Source organism: Dipodomys ordii, unplaced genomic scaffold, assembly GCF_000151885.1.
Source record: "Dipodomys ordii isolate 6190 unplaced genomic scaffold, Dord_2.0 Scaffold2, whole genome shotgun sequence".
In the NCBI taxonomy this organism is placed as follows: Eukaryota; Metazoa; Chordata; class Mammalia; order Rodentia; family Heteromyidae; genus Dipodomys; species Dipodomys ordii.
Window position 1 is genome coordinate 35,411,622 of NW_012267218.1, and position 13,149 is coordinate 35,424,770.

Below are 13,149 nucleotides of genomic sequence, written 5' to 3' on the forward strand. Positions count from 1 at the left end.
TTTAGTCCAGACTGGTCTTAAAATTATTCTTCCTCAACCTCCTGAGTGCTAGAATTACAGGAGTGTGTCACCACACCTGATTGATTGTGGTTTAAGCAAAGGAGAAAATAAGATCAACAGAGAGAATGTTTGTAGCTTTATATATGTTTGCTTAACAGCTTGGTGTTTCTTAATTAAGTATATATGTCAAACCTAGATTTGACATATTATTTTGCCATTCTGGGTTTTGTGTTTATTTGATGATGCTGATAGTGGTAATGATGATGGTGGTGGTGGTGGTGGAGTGTGTGTGTGTGTGTGTGTGTGTGTGTGTGTGTGTGTGTGTGTGCCTGTGTCTGTGTCTGTGTTGGTATTGGGCTTGAACTCAGGGCCTTGCACTCTTGTTCGGCTTTTTTGCTCAAGGCTGGTGCTCTACCATTTGAGCCACACTTCCACTGATGTTTTGTCCTGGCCTGTTGGAGATGAGTTTCTCACATTTATGTGCCCAGTGACTTTGAACCTTGATTGTTAGCTCAAAGCTAGTGCTCTACCACTTGAACCATAATGCCACTTCTGGGTTTTGAGTGGTCAATTGGAGATAAGGTCTCACTGGGATTCTTCTGCCCCAGCTGGCTTTGAACCCATGATCTTCAGATCTCAGCCTCCTGAGTAGCTAGGATTCCAGGTGTGAGCCACTGATGCCTGGCTGTTTTAACCATTTTGAGTCATGCTACATGGCTTAAATGTGTTGCTTATTCTTTTTGAGCCTCAGTTTCCATGTTATAAAATGAGGCCAACAAAAATACTTCACAATGTTTTGAGGACTGTATTAGATGAGGCCTGTAAAAACACTTTTCAGGGACAGGCTGAATAGGATCAAGTAGTTCACATGTGTAAAAATAGAATATGAAAGCTGGTGAAATTCTTTTGGAAAGAATAGAGTGGGATAGAGAAGAGTGATTGATAGGTATGATACATTGTATGTACGTGTAGAAATCTTACACTGGAACACCCCCCCCACCCCCACCATGTAAGACTAATGCTAAAAACAATAACAGCCACAACAACAAAAACACTGTCAACCTGAAAGTAATATAGAAATGCTAGTTTTTGTTATCACTTACAATTTTTCCATAATGATTATGTCAGATATATCAAGCCCAAGCTGAGCCCCAGTAGATTGATCACACCAGTTACTCAGGAGGCTGAAATCTGAGGATAGTGGTTTGGAGCCAGCTTGGGCAGGAAAATCCATGAGATTCTTATCTCCAATAAACTACTCAGAAAAAGTCAGAATTGGTGCTGTGGCTCAAGTGGTAGAGTGCTGGCCTTCAGCAAAAGTGGCTCAGGAACAATGCCCAATGCTCCCTAGGCCCTGAATTCAAGCCCCAGGACCCCTGCCAAAAAAAAAGGAAGAAAAGAAGGAAGGAAGGAAGTAAAAAGAAAGAAAAAGAAAGTAAGAAAGAAAGAAGGAAGGAAGGAAAGAAAAAGAAAGAAAAAAAGAGAAAGGAAGGAAGAAAAAGAGGGGAGGAGGGAGGGAAGGAAGGAAGGAAAGAGAGAAAAGAAAAGAGAGAGAGGAAGGGAGGGAGGGAGGAAGGAAGGAAGGAAGGAAGAAATATCAGGCCTAATTTTGAAATAAGTCAATAAAAACTTGTTGGAAGGGCTGTGTGTGCTGGCACAATCCTTATACTAGATATATTAAGGCAGGGGAAATCACAAGTTAAAGATCAGCCTAAGCTACATAGAAAGTTCATGGCTAGACTTCATAGCAAGACTGTGTCTCTAAAAAGTAAACCTATTTAAGTAAATTCTGTCCTTAATAAGAGACTATTAGGAATTATATCTCATGCATGTATTATCTTGATCTAATTTGTAAATGCTTAGAATGATTCCTATTTTCTTGGTGCAACATTTTAAAATTCTCATGACTTTAAGTTCTTTTAGTGACAGAAAATAAAAAATTCCTATGGCTTGTTCATGTAAAACAAACAATGTATTTAGCAGAATATATTGGAAGGGTTAAACCAACTAAGACTCAGGAAGAACAGGAACCTGACCAGCTCTGGGCCCCAAAGCAATAGTAATTTTAAGAATTGTCTAGTAGCCATTAGTTTCTGTTGCCTTTTAGTTGCAAATTTCAAGTTCCTGAGAGAAGGTGATAGCCCTGTTTGCTCAGGGGTACTATCCCCAACTTACTATCCACAGGTATGTTTCTTTTGTGTGGGGGGGGTCCAGTCGTGGGGCCTGAATTCTGGGCCTGGGTGCTGTCCCTCAGCTCTTCAGCTCAAAGCTAGTGCTCTACCACTTGAGCCACAGCACCGCTTCCAGCTTTTTTCTTTTTGCTTATGTGGTGCTGAGGAATCGAACCCAGGGCCTCATGCATGCAAGGCAAGCGCTCTACCACTGAGCCACCTTCCCAGCCCTGATATGTTTCTTGACATGTAACAGCTCCTTAGAACTGCATTGATACTGCCTGAAATATAAATGCTGGGCCCAGCCTATGAAGAGTTTGGAAAGGACCCTTTAAGGATGGATTCACAATTTGTATCTTAGCAAGTCCTCAAGCTGGCCCTGACTCACTTGGAAGTTTTCAAGTGCCTGGTCAATTGTAAAGATCACAAGATAGTGTAATTCAGATATGATCACTCAGGATCTATCTCTGTGGGAGTCTTTCCTGAGGGGAAAAAAGCATTGCAATCCTGGCAGTGACCTCAATTGGTGTTGGGCAAAGCTCAGAACTGTCAGGATCTTCAAGGTAAAATTGTTCTTTCCTGTGAGAGAGAAAGGGGGGGGCGCGGGGCAGGAGGGAGAGAGGGAGAGAGAGAGAGAGAGAGAGGACAGTGTGCTTTGTGCCAATTATTCAATTTAATCTCTGCATAAGCACTTGAAAAAAATCATTTTGAGACCTAAAAAACACTGAAGGAAAAGATAAGGTAAATGAATCCAACTGAAATAATAGTCATAGTAGTACCATCAGGTACAGTGAAAGTAGAGGAAAACTGGGAATGTGGCCTAGTGGTAGAGTGCTTGCCTAGCATGCATGAAGCCCCGGGTTTGATTCCTCAGTACCACAGAAACAGATAAAGCTGGAAGTGGTGCTGTGGCTTAAGTGGTAGAGTGCTGGCCTTGAGCAAAAAAAGCTCAAGGATAGTGCCCAGGCTCTGAGTTCAAGCCCCGGGACTGGCCAAAAAAGGGGGAAGGGAGGAGGAGGAGGAGGAAGTAGGCTAGGTGTAGTGGTTCGTGAATGTAATCCCAGCTACCCTGGAGGTAGAGACAGGACAACGGAAGTTTCAGTCTAGCCTGGGCAAAAAGTTAATGAAACCCTATCGCAAAGGACAAACATGGAGAAAGCCATGGTACAAGCATAAGACTCCAGCTTTTTGAGAGGTATAGGTAGGAGGATCAGAGTCCAAGGCAGGACAGGTCAGAAAATATGAGACTCGGGGCTGGGAAGGTGGCTCAGTGATAGAGCGCTTGCCTTGCATGCCTGAGGCCCTGGGTTCGATTCCTCAGCACCACATAAGCAAAAAGAAAAAAGCCGGAAGTGGTGCTGTGGCTCAAGTGGAAGAGCGCCAGCCTTGAGCTGAAGAGCTGAGGGACAGCGCCCAGGCCCAGAGTTCAGGCCCCATGACCGGACCTCCCCTACCCCCCCATAAAAAGAAAGAAAATATGAGACTCTATCTGAAAAATAACGAAAGCAAAAAAGGTCTAGTAGAGTGCTCTGGAGGCCCTGAGTTCAAAAGCCCAAGTAAAACAAAACAAAACAAAAACCTCTCTCCCAGCCAATCTCTTAACAGTCCATAGATACTGAAACAGAAATTCGCCTTTTATGTATCTTAGATACTCTGTCTGTATTGACTTCCTCATTGCTTGCTCACTCTTAATCCATCTATGAGACCTACATTGTTCAAGTCTGAAGCCTCTGGTTCCATGTGACTAGTTAAGCTAATTAAAATTGAATAAAATGTCAAAATTCAGTTTTTCAGTCATAATAGCCACATGAGACCAGTGGCTGCCATATTTAATATCACTGGCAATGTTCCATTATGTTCAGGAAGTATTATGGGACAGGTCTACGTTATAATCTTTTACTCACACATTTTTAGATCCTTTGTCATGAAACCCACTTTTATTTTTTTCCATCTTCCCAAGTAAAATTGCAGAGAGAAAGAGAAAGAGTGAGAGAGTGTGTAAATGCAAGAGAGAGACAGAGACAGAGAGACAGAGAAAATGAAAGGAGAGAACATTTAAAAGTAAATCAAGTTTACCATTTTAAGCTTACATCCTATCCTACATCATCTGGCACCATGAAAAAGGCAAATAATACAATAGAAAAATGGCCAAAAATTTTGCACAGGCAACACCCCCCCACACACACAGTATAAAAAGATGGACAAATTCATTAGTCACCAGGAAAATACAGCGACTACAATTGCATATTACTACATAGCCATCCGCTATAGGGATATATTTGATAAACTATCATAAACAATATAAAAGAATAAGCATGAATATGATCCAATGGCCCACAAGTCATAACAGCCATCACATGATTGGATGAACCTCATAAAAGTGTTATTGGATTAAAAGGCCAACACTGTATGATTGATGACATATAAAACTTGATGAAACACAACTAACCAGGAGAAAGTGATAGGAGCAAGTATGAGGGAAGTCTCTGAAATGCTGGTGGTATTCAGGTTTTTTTGTCTGGATGCTTTCCACACAGGCAATTCACTTTGTGAAAAATTCATGATGCTCACCTATGAGTTGTGAATATTTATATAAATTAAAAACTAGGCCAGATTATCTCAAGATTATTCCTACAAGGAATGACTATGGATGCAAACCCTCTGCAGAGCCGAAAGATGCTATTATAGCTTTTCAGTGGGGCCCAGGTAAACAGTCTCTGGGCAAATGAAAAATATAAACAAGGTGTGAGATTGGGTTAGAGAATTTACCATTTTGTCACAGGTAATAGGAATGGTTTCCCAAGGCACTTGGGCCTTACTTTGGAACCCTTTGCTGCAGAAGTTTTGCTGGCCAGAAGCTTGGATGACGTTGATCTAATAGCCAGGGGTGTTGCCAAGTAGACAAACTGAATCCATATTTGAATCCATAGCCTGCGATCTGTGACCACCAACCATATATCCTGATGGCAGCTGCTACCGTCTTCTTCCCAGCCTGGGTACCTTTGTTCAGTTGAATCCACTGAGAACCTCACATTGCTCAGTAGTCAATTTCCAGTAATGTTGCCTCTGTTATGTAAAACTCTGTACATTGTTCCAAAGTTTCTTTGGGTAGGGGAAATCTTTGTACTTCTCCTGAGGAAAAATAATGATGTTCTAACAAATATTTGAAATATGAACAGATTATTTTATGTATTGTGATATCCCAAGTATTTTTCTTTTTCTTTTTTTTTTGGGGGGGGGAGTCCGGTCATGGGGCCTGAACTCTGGGCTTAGGCGCTGTCCCTCAGTTCTTCAGCTTAAGGCTAGCACTCTACCACTTGAGCCACAGAGCCACTTCTGGCTTTTTCTGTTTATGTGGTGCTAAGGAATCGAACCCAGGGCTTCAGGCATGCAAGGCAAGCGCTCTACCACTGAGCCACCTTCCCAGCCCATCCAAGTATTTTTCTAATTACAATAGTTACTCATATTCTTTGTAGGGAATTTATAATATACTGTTAATTACATTTTAAAAATTCTACAATTCTCGAGAAATATTTCTCCCCTGATTTTCTTCATTGAATTGACCATAATTAGCATCTTAACTCCTACATAGTATTTTATTGTGTGAAGATAATTATTTTTTAAATTAGCACCTTCCATAGAAGTTATTATCTTCCTTCCTTCCTACTTTCTTTCCTTTCATTTTTCCTTCCTTGCTTCCTTTTCTTGCTTTCCTTCCTTTTTTTGTGCCAGTCCTGGGACTTGAACTCAGGACCTAGGTACTATCTCTGTCAAGCAGTAGGCTAACACTCTACCACTTGAGCTACAGCTCCACTTCTGACTTGTTGAATAGTTTATTGTAGATGAGAGTCTCATAAACTGTCCTGTCAGACTAGCATTGAACCAAGATCTTAAGATCTTAGCCTCCCCACTGAGTAGCTAGGATTATGGGCATGAGCCCAGCACCCAACCAGAACAAGTTGCTAATGTGTTGGTATTATCAATAACTCTGATGATTGTATTAGTTCAGCTTTTGTGTCCATTCATGATTATGTCTTTAGAAGCAAAAATAAAGGGTGAGAGCATATACATGCTTTTAAAATTATTTGCCAAATTACCCACATTCTTGTTTTTATTACTAATAGATGCTATAGTTGCTATGTCTTATTAGTTCACAAAGTTCTCGTGTCTTCTCAGATACTGAATCATGTCCTGGAAACAACATAAGTTGAGATAAACTCTCATAATGTCAATGGGGTGGTTAAGGGGACAATCAGGCAGGAATGAATGACCCAGGGGAAGGGCAGAACTTGTGCTGTTCATGGTTAACTCTCTGCTAGGTGAATTAGTTTGGTAGGGCTTCTTTAAGCACCATAGAATATTCTACTCTCACAGTTCTGGAGACTAGAAGTCCCAAATCGATCCCTGTTGGCAGAATTAGTTCATTTTGAGGGCTCGTGTGAAGTCTCTCTCCTTGGCTTATTTCTAGACTTGGCTTTCAAAGTCTTACCACATCATCTTCCTTCTGTACATATATGTCTCTCTCTGTGACCAAGTTTAAGCTTTTTATAAAGACTCTGGTTGTATTGGACTCATCCTTTCTTCTTTTTCTTTTCTTTTCTTCAACTCATCTTCTTGCTTTGCTTTTTCACTCAAGGATGGTGCTCTACCACTTGAGCCATGCCTCCATCTCCATGGTTAACTGGAGATAAGAGTCTCACAGACTTTACTTCCCTAGGGGGTACTGCAATTCTGGGATCCTGGGATTAGGACTTTAACCAATGAATCTGGAAGAGGAAGGGATAGATTTCAACCTAAAACACTCAGTAAGCCCACATGAGGAAAATCTGGCTTTCTTGATTTCTAACCAGCATAGATGTTGGAGTATTTGAACATAATGAGGAAATAAAGATAGGATAAAAAAACTGAACATAGCAGCCTAAAACTTCAGGAATAACAGAATCTGAACATAGAATATCTCCTAAATTCTATAGGTTTGGAACCTATAGTCTTACTTCCAGCTACCCAGTCCTGTCATTCTTGGTCAGGCATTCTCAAATAAAAGATCACTCTAGTGAGCTTCTATTGGTAAAAATCCCCTGGCAGTATATTTTAGACAAATCACCCCAAGTTAGCTTTCAAAATATCTACTGCCAAAGGTGTGATTCAATCTTTTCCTTTTTTCTTTAAGCATCAAATCTCTGCATGGACTGTTTAACCCTAAGATGGATAGCTTACGTATGGCAAAACTTTATATACAAGTTAAAAATGCTGGGTATTTAATGTAGAGAAAGAACTCTGTTTACTTTTTTTTTTTTTAATTCTCTTTGCTGGGAATTATCCTGGCAGATGCATTGGCCTTTGTGGCAGAAATATTACAGTGTATCAGATTCATATAAGAGCCTTGTTTCACAGCGGGTTGGATTGCATTAGAATTTAGGCACTGGATTTGAAGATTAGGGACGACTTTAGTCCTGTATTACATGAGAACCTTGTGATATGGAATTTCTCATGGAAAGCCACACTTCAATACAATATGTCATGCCATATTATCTTTGCGAGAGTATTTTCTCTTCGCCAAACTGTGATTGTAACCTTTTCTCTCGGGTTGTCTGTGCCCTCTCTCTGTGTCTCAAGCTCTTAAAATAATATTTTGGATTGTCAGAAGACTAGCCACCCAGCAAAAGAGGAAGGAGAATCATTGGAATGCTTTATTCTGGCTCTGTTTCCCTGCAAGTGACAGGTTTTCTTCTCTGGGATTTATGTTATTGTTTTAGAAAATTATCTTCACTTAAATCTAAACATAGTTAAAGCAAGCAAAATATAACCTCATTACTTTTCACACATGTGAAACAGTGATTCTGAATAACAGGGTCATCTCCCTCTTGACTTTTGCATGGAAGTAACTAGATTTGAAGCTACACCATTTCTGGCTATAAGCCCACGAGAACTTGCAAGTCCAGTAGCTTTCAGTAAGGTCAACACTCAAATGGGAAATTCCAAAGAAACCCCATGTCTCAGAGATGAACTGGGGATTTTGAGAAAGTTTGTGCCCTCCGTTCACTAATGGCAGATCCTTAAAGCCATTGTTTCAGGAAGCCTTTAAAGATGTATATCCCTACTTGAGGTTCAGGTAAGTGTTTCCATAGTGAGTTGCTGGATTTCCATAACATTGCCTTATGAAAACTCATGGTCAAATGTCAGGAATTTGGGGGATCAGTTGTTAAGAGTTAATATTGAAAATTAAAAAAAAATAACTGAGTATAGTAATACATGCCTATAATCTCAGCTCTTTGGGGGAACAGAAGCAGAAGGATGTCAAGTTCAAAGTTAACATGGGCTACAAAGCAAGACCCTCTCAAAAAACCAAACATGAGTGATACAGCTCAGTAGAAGAGTGCTTATCTAACACATACAAGGCCCAGCACAGTAATAATAATAATAATAATAACAACAACAACCCCTGAATTGGTCCCCCGTACAATAAGAATAATAATAATGCCAGGCACTGGTGGCTCACGCCTGTAATCCTAGCTACTCAGGAGGCTGAGATCTGAGGATCGCGGTTCAAAGCCAGCCCGGGCAGGAGAGACCGTGAGACTCCTATCTCCAATAAACCACCAGAAAACCGGAAGTGGCGCTGTAGCTCAAGTGGTAGAGCGTTCGCCTTGAGCTGAAGAGCTGAGGGACAGCGCCCAGGCCCAGAGTTCAAGTCCCACGACCGACAAAAAAAAAAAAAGAAAAAAGAATAATAATAATAACAAAGTTACCTATATTACAAAAGTAAAAAAATACTCAAAAGCTCATCACTTGTTCATTGTTACTACATTATTATCTATGTTCTTAAGGTTCCTTCTGAATCAAAAATGGTGAAAACAAAATGTCATATGCATACATCTTCCCAACCCTGCACACATTATTGAATTATTAGTTCAAAATCATCATGGCAGGATCATGTGCATCGTAGGCATCCACGTCACCTTGCATTTGTAAGGAAGAGAATAAGTCCTGAACTTTTATGCAATACTCTTCTACTCCTGTGACTTCGTTCTGCTGTGGAGTTAGGAACGGAGTCCAAGCATGTGTCATCATACTCAGTGTGGGCGGAAGAAAGGGTGACATTAGATTATGTGCTAGGAAGAGCCAAGTCCTTTATTGGATTAAAAAAAAAACTGTGCATTTCCCCTCACACAGGAAAGAAGAACATGGTGATAGATTGGTGGGAGGAAATGATTTTAAGACAGGAAGAGAAGGAAATCAGCCTGGGGCTATTGCATGTACATGTCAGATGGAATGTAGGAAGAATTCTGAAATAACTGCTATCACTGAGCTCAGGACCATACAGAAGCTTAGAACAGGAACCCACATGATATAAATATTTTAATGAGTTTGCAAAATAGTGATAATAAGAGAGTTTTTTAAATTAAATAAAGTGTTTATTTGGGGGCATAAGCTATTCATCTCAAATCTCAAGAGTAATGATGACTTTACTAGAAATGTAAGGTTACTAGAAGAATTTAAACTCAGCTATTCATCTAACACCTAACCGAATATATATATATATATGTATATATATATATATATATACACACACACATACTACATTGATATATTATATTGATATAATTAACTTCATTAAAATTATATTGACATACTGCAATCAGTATATGTATCCCAAATTAATTCTGTGTCTGTTTCCTCTGTATGCATTATAAAATCATTCTTTTTCCTTATAAAAGCCCGATGGTATAAATGGTAATCAAGTTTCCAGGCTACACAGAAAAAGCAAAGGCCTCTCCAAAGAGATTGAGCCATAGTACTGATGTTTCTGGCCCAAGATACAAGTGGCTGGGGGCAGGCGAGATCTTTGTAGGGATGAGAAACAAATAACACCATTCACCTGAGACAGTAGGTGATGCCCGAGAAACTTCTGACACAGGTGAGGGTTCTCCTTGCCATTCCCATCACCATTCATTCTTGCTTTCTCAGCAAGGTGGTGTGTCCTCTCTAAATCCCCCATTCCCTCCTGGTTCTCATCACCTGGAACTCCTGAAGCACTCCAAGTTCCAAAAACCGTTTGCTCCCTCTTTCTTCAAATCACCACCCATCCATCCATCCATTTTTCCAACAGTTCATTTCCAGTGCCATGGAACAAATTTACAACAATGGGTGAATGACGACTGCCTCATAAATTTATTTTTTACTTTTTAGGACTTTTGTAAACACAGATTATCTGTAATGGACATTGTACTATGAACTTAAAGAAACCCCCACAAAGTTCTGCCAATGCTAAACCAGATTTCTTCAGATAGCCTGAGAAGATATTTCAACTATTGCCTTTTCCTCTGTTCCTTTTTTCCCCTTTCCTTTGTAACATTAGTCTTTTGGTTACTGATTTCTAAGTGCTCATTTGTGATTGTGCTAACATTTAGTTATGCATTATAAATGAAATACCATCTCCCTTTTTTCCTTTTTCCTGTCATGGGGCTTGAACTCAGGGCCTAGAGTCTGTCTTTGAGCTTTTTTGCTCAAGGCTAGTGCTCTACTACTTTGAGCTGCAGTTCCACTTCCAATTTTTAGGTGGTTAATTGGAGATAACAGTCTTATGGCCTTTCCTGTCTGGGCTGGCTTGGAACCAAGATCCTCAGATCTCAGCCTCCTGAATAGCTAGGATTTCAGGTATGAGCCATCCAACATCTGGCTAAAATATCTGGTATATTTTACTATGGTACTCATGTTTGGATTGGCAGGAGTTATATATTATAATCATGTTCTATTTTATGAAAAAAATTCACAAAGCAGAGAACATTTTTAGAGAAAAGAATACCAAGTTGGACAGGCGTGAGAGAAGTACCCAGAGGCTCACTTTTAGTGCATCACCTAATCCTTTAAAAAGTGTTTGTGATTTTCACTAACTCTTCCATTTGACCCACATGTTTTCCTGGGCTGGAAGTATAAAATCCAAAGTTGGATTTTAGCTAATCCTTGTTCTGATAATCACCTACTGGTACAAGCAGCCCCAGAAAAACAAATGTCCTAAGATTAAACGTTATAATTTGAAAACTTTTTCAGGATTTGTACATAAGGGGTTCTTGTGTGAGAGCTATGAACTTTCCAGCCATAAAAGAAGAACACTGTGAGGTGAGCCATGTGTGTGGGGTAGGTTATAGACATATTTATGTGTGCATGCACTATTGATCATTGTGTAAGAAGGGCTCAATTTGTAATAAAACACACAAAGTCACAACAAGCTTTAGACTTATCAGGCTTAGAACCATGTCTTACTCAGGTCTAAAATCCATCTTCATATCTAAAACTTCTTCCCAGAGACCCTGTCTAAACCACGGTCTTCCAGATCTGATTACTGAATATATACCCTATTTATAATTCTAATCTAAGTATTCCTCTTTCACCTACAAAATATTTCCCTAAATTCTACAAAATACATACTTATTCCCTTGACAAAAGAGTTATTTTCGGGTGATTGAATTGTCTTAACGCAATTGTTCACAGTTAATCAGAACTCTATTACTATCCTCAAGTGAGCTTCCTCATTAGTAATAAATGCTCATCAATTAGTGGTAATTGTAATCAAGTGCAGTGGTTTGCATTGGAAGGAGTGTAAAGCGAAAACAAGCATGACCAAAAGATCAAAGAGACATATTACCTGTAGCATCTGAAGAAAGTGCTGGCGTTATTTCTACAAAGATTCCCTCCTGGGAAGCCTGGGAACTCTATGTGAAGAGTCCATACATATTTATATGGGAAAGCCTTCTGAGGATGGACACATTTTTGAGCCTGCTTAATTTAAGACACATGTTGTTGAACACATTCACTATAAGGTCATAGTTCAGGAAAGAAAGATGGTAGACAGGAACAACTTTGGATATGTTCTGTAGTAAAGATGCAGGATAGGAATAATTCTGGGTAAGCTCAATTTGCATTATAAAGATCCCAGACCAAACTGTTTCTGAGCATACTTAGCTTCTTTTCCTGAAAAGTTTTTAGGTGCAGATAAAGAAAAGGACACTCTAAGACCTATTAAGAGTTTGCCACTAAGGGTGCCTGCCTCCCTTAGGTGCTAACAAGTTCATCTTACCCATGAACATTAATGAAAAGCCACAAACTCTACTAACAATCTGCAGGTGTCATTATTAGAAGCTCATTCCTGTAATCCTTGCAATTTGGGGGGCTGAGATCTGGAGGATAGCAGTCTGAAGACAGGCCAGGGAGAAAAGTTCCCAAGACCCCAACTCAACTCATAGGTAAGCACAGTGTCAAGTACCTGTCATTTCAAGCTAGGTAGGAGGCTGAGATTAGAAGAACCATAGATCCAGGCCTTGTCTAAAAAAAAGTCATAAAAGTCTAGTGAGACACATCTCAATGGAAGAAAGCTGAACACAGTGACTAGGAGCCTGTGATCTCAGCAACTACAGAAAACCTAAAGTAGAGGATGTTGGTCCAGCAATTCATTAAGGCAGGAAGTGAGACCTTGTTCTAAAAATAGGTAGCAAAAAAGGCTGGATGCATGGTTCAATAGGAAGCCCCAGCCAAGCAAGTGTGAGGCTCTGAGTTAAAATCCAAGTGCTGACAAGGAGAAAACAACAAATGGATGGAGGAAGGAAGGAAGGGAGGGAGGGAGGAAGAAAGGGAGGGAGGGAGGGAGGAAGGAAGGAAGAGAGAGAGAGAGAGAGAGAGAGGAGGGCTGGGAATGTGGCTTAATGATAGAGTGCTTGCCTAGCATGCATGAAACCCTGGCTTTGATTCCTCAGTACCATGTAAACACAAAATCCAGAAGTGGCACTGTGGCTCCAGTGGTAGAGTGCTAGCCTTGAGCAAAAGAAGCTCTGGGACAGTGTCCAGGCCCTGAGTTCAAGCCCCAGGACTAGCAGGAAAAAAAAAAAAAGAAGGAAGGAAGGGAGGAAGGAAGGAAGGAGGGAAGGAAGGAAGGGAGGAAGGGAGGGAGGGAGGGAGGGAGGGAGAGAGGGAGGGAGAGAGG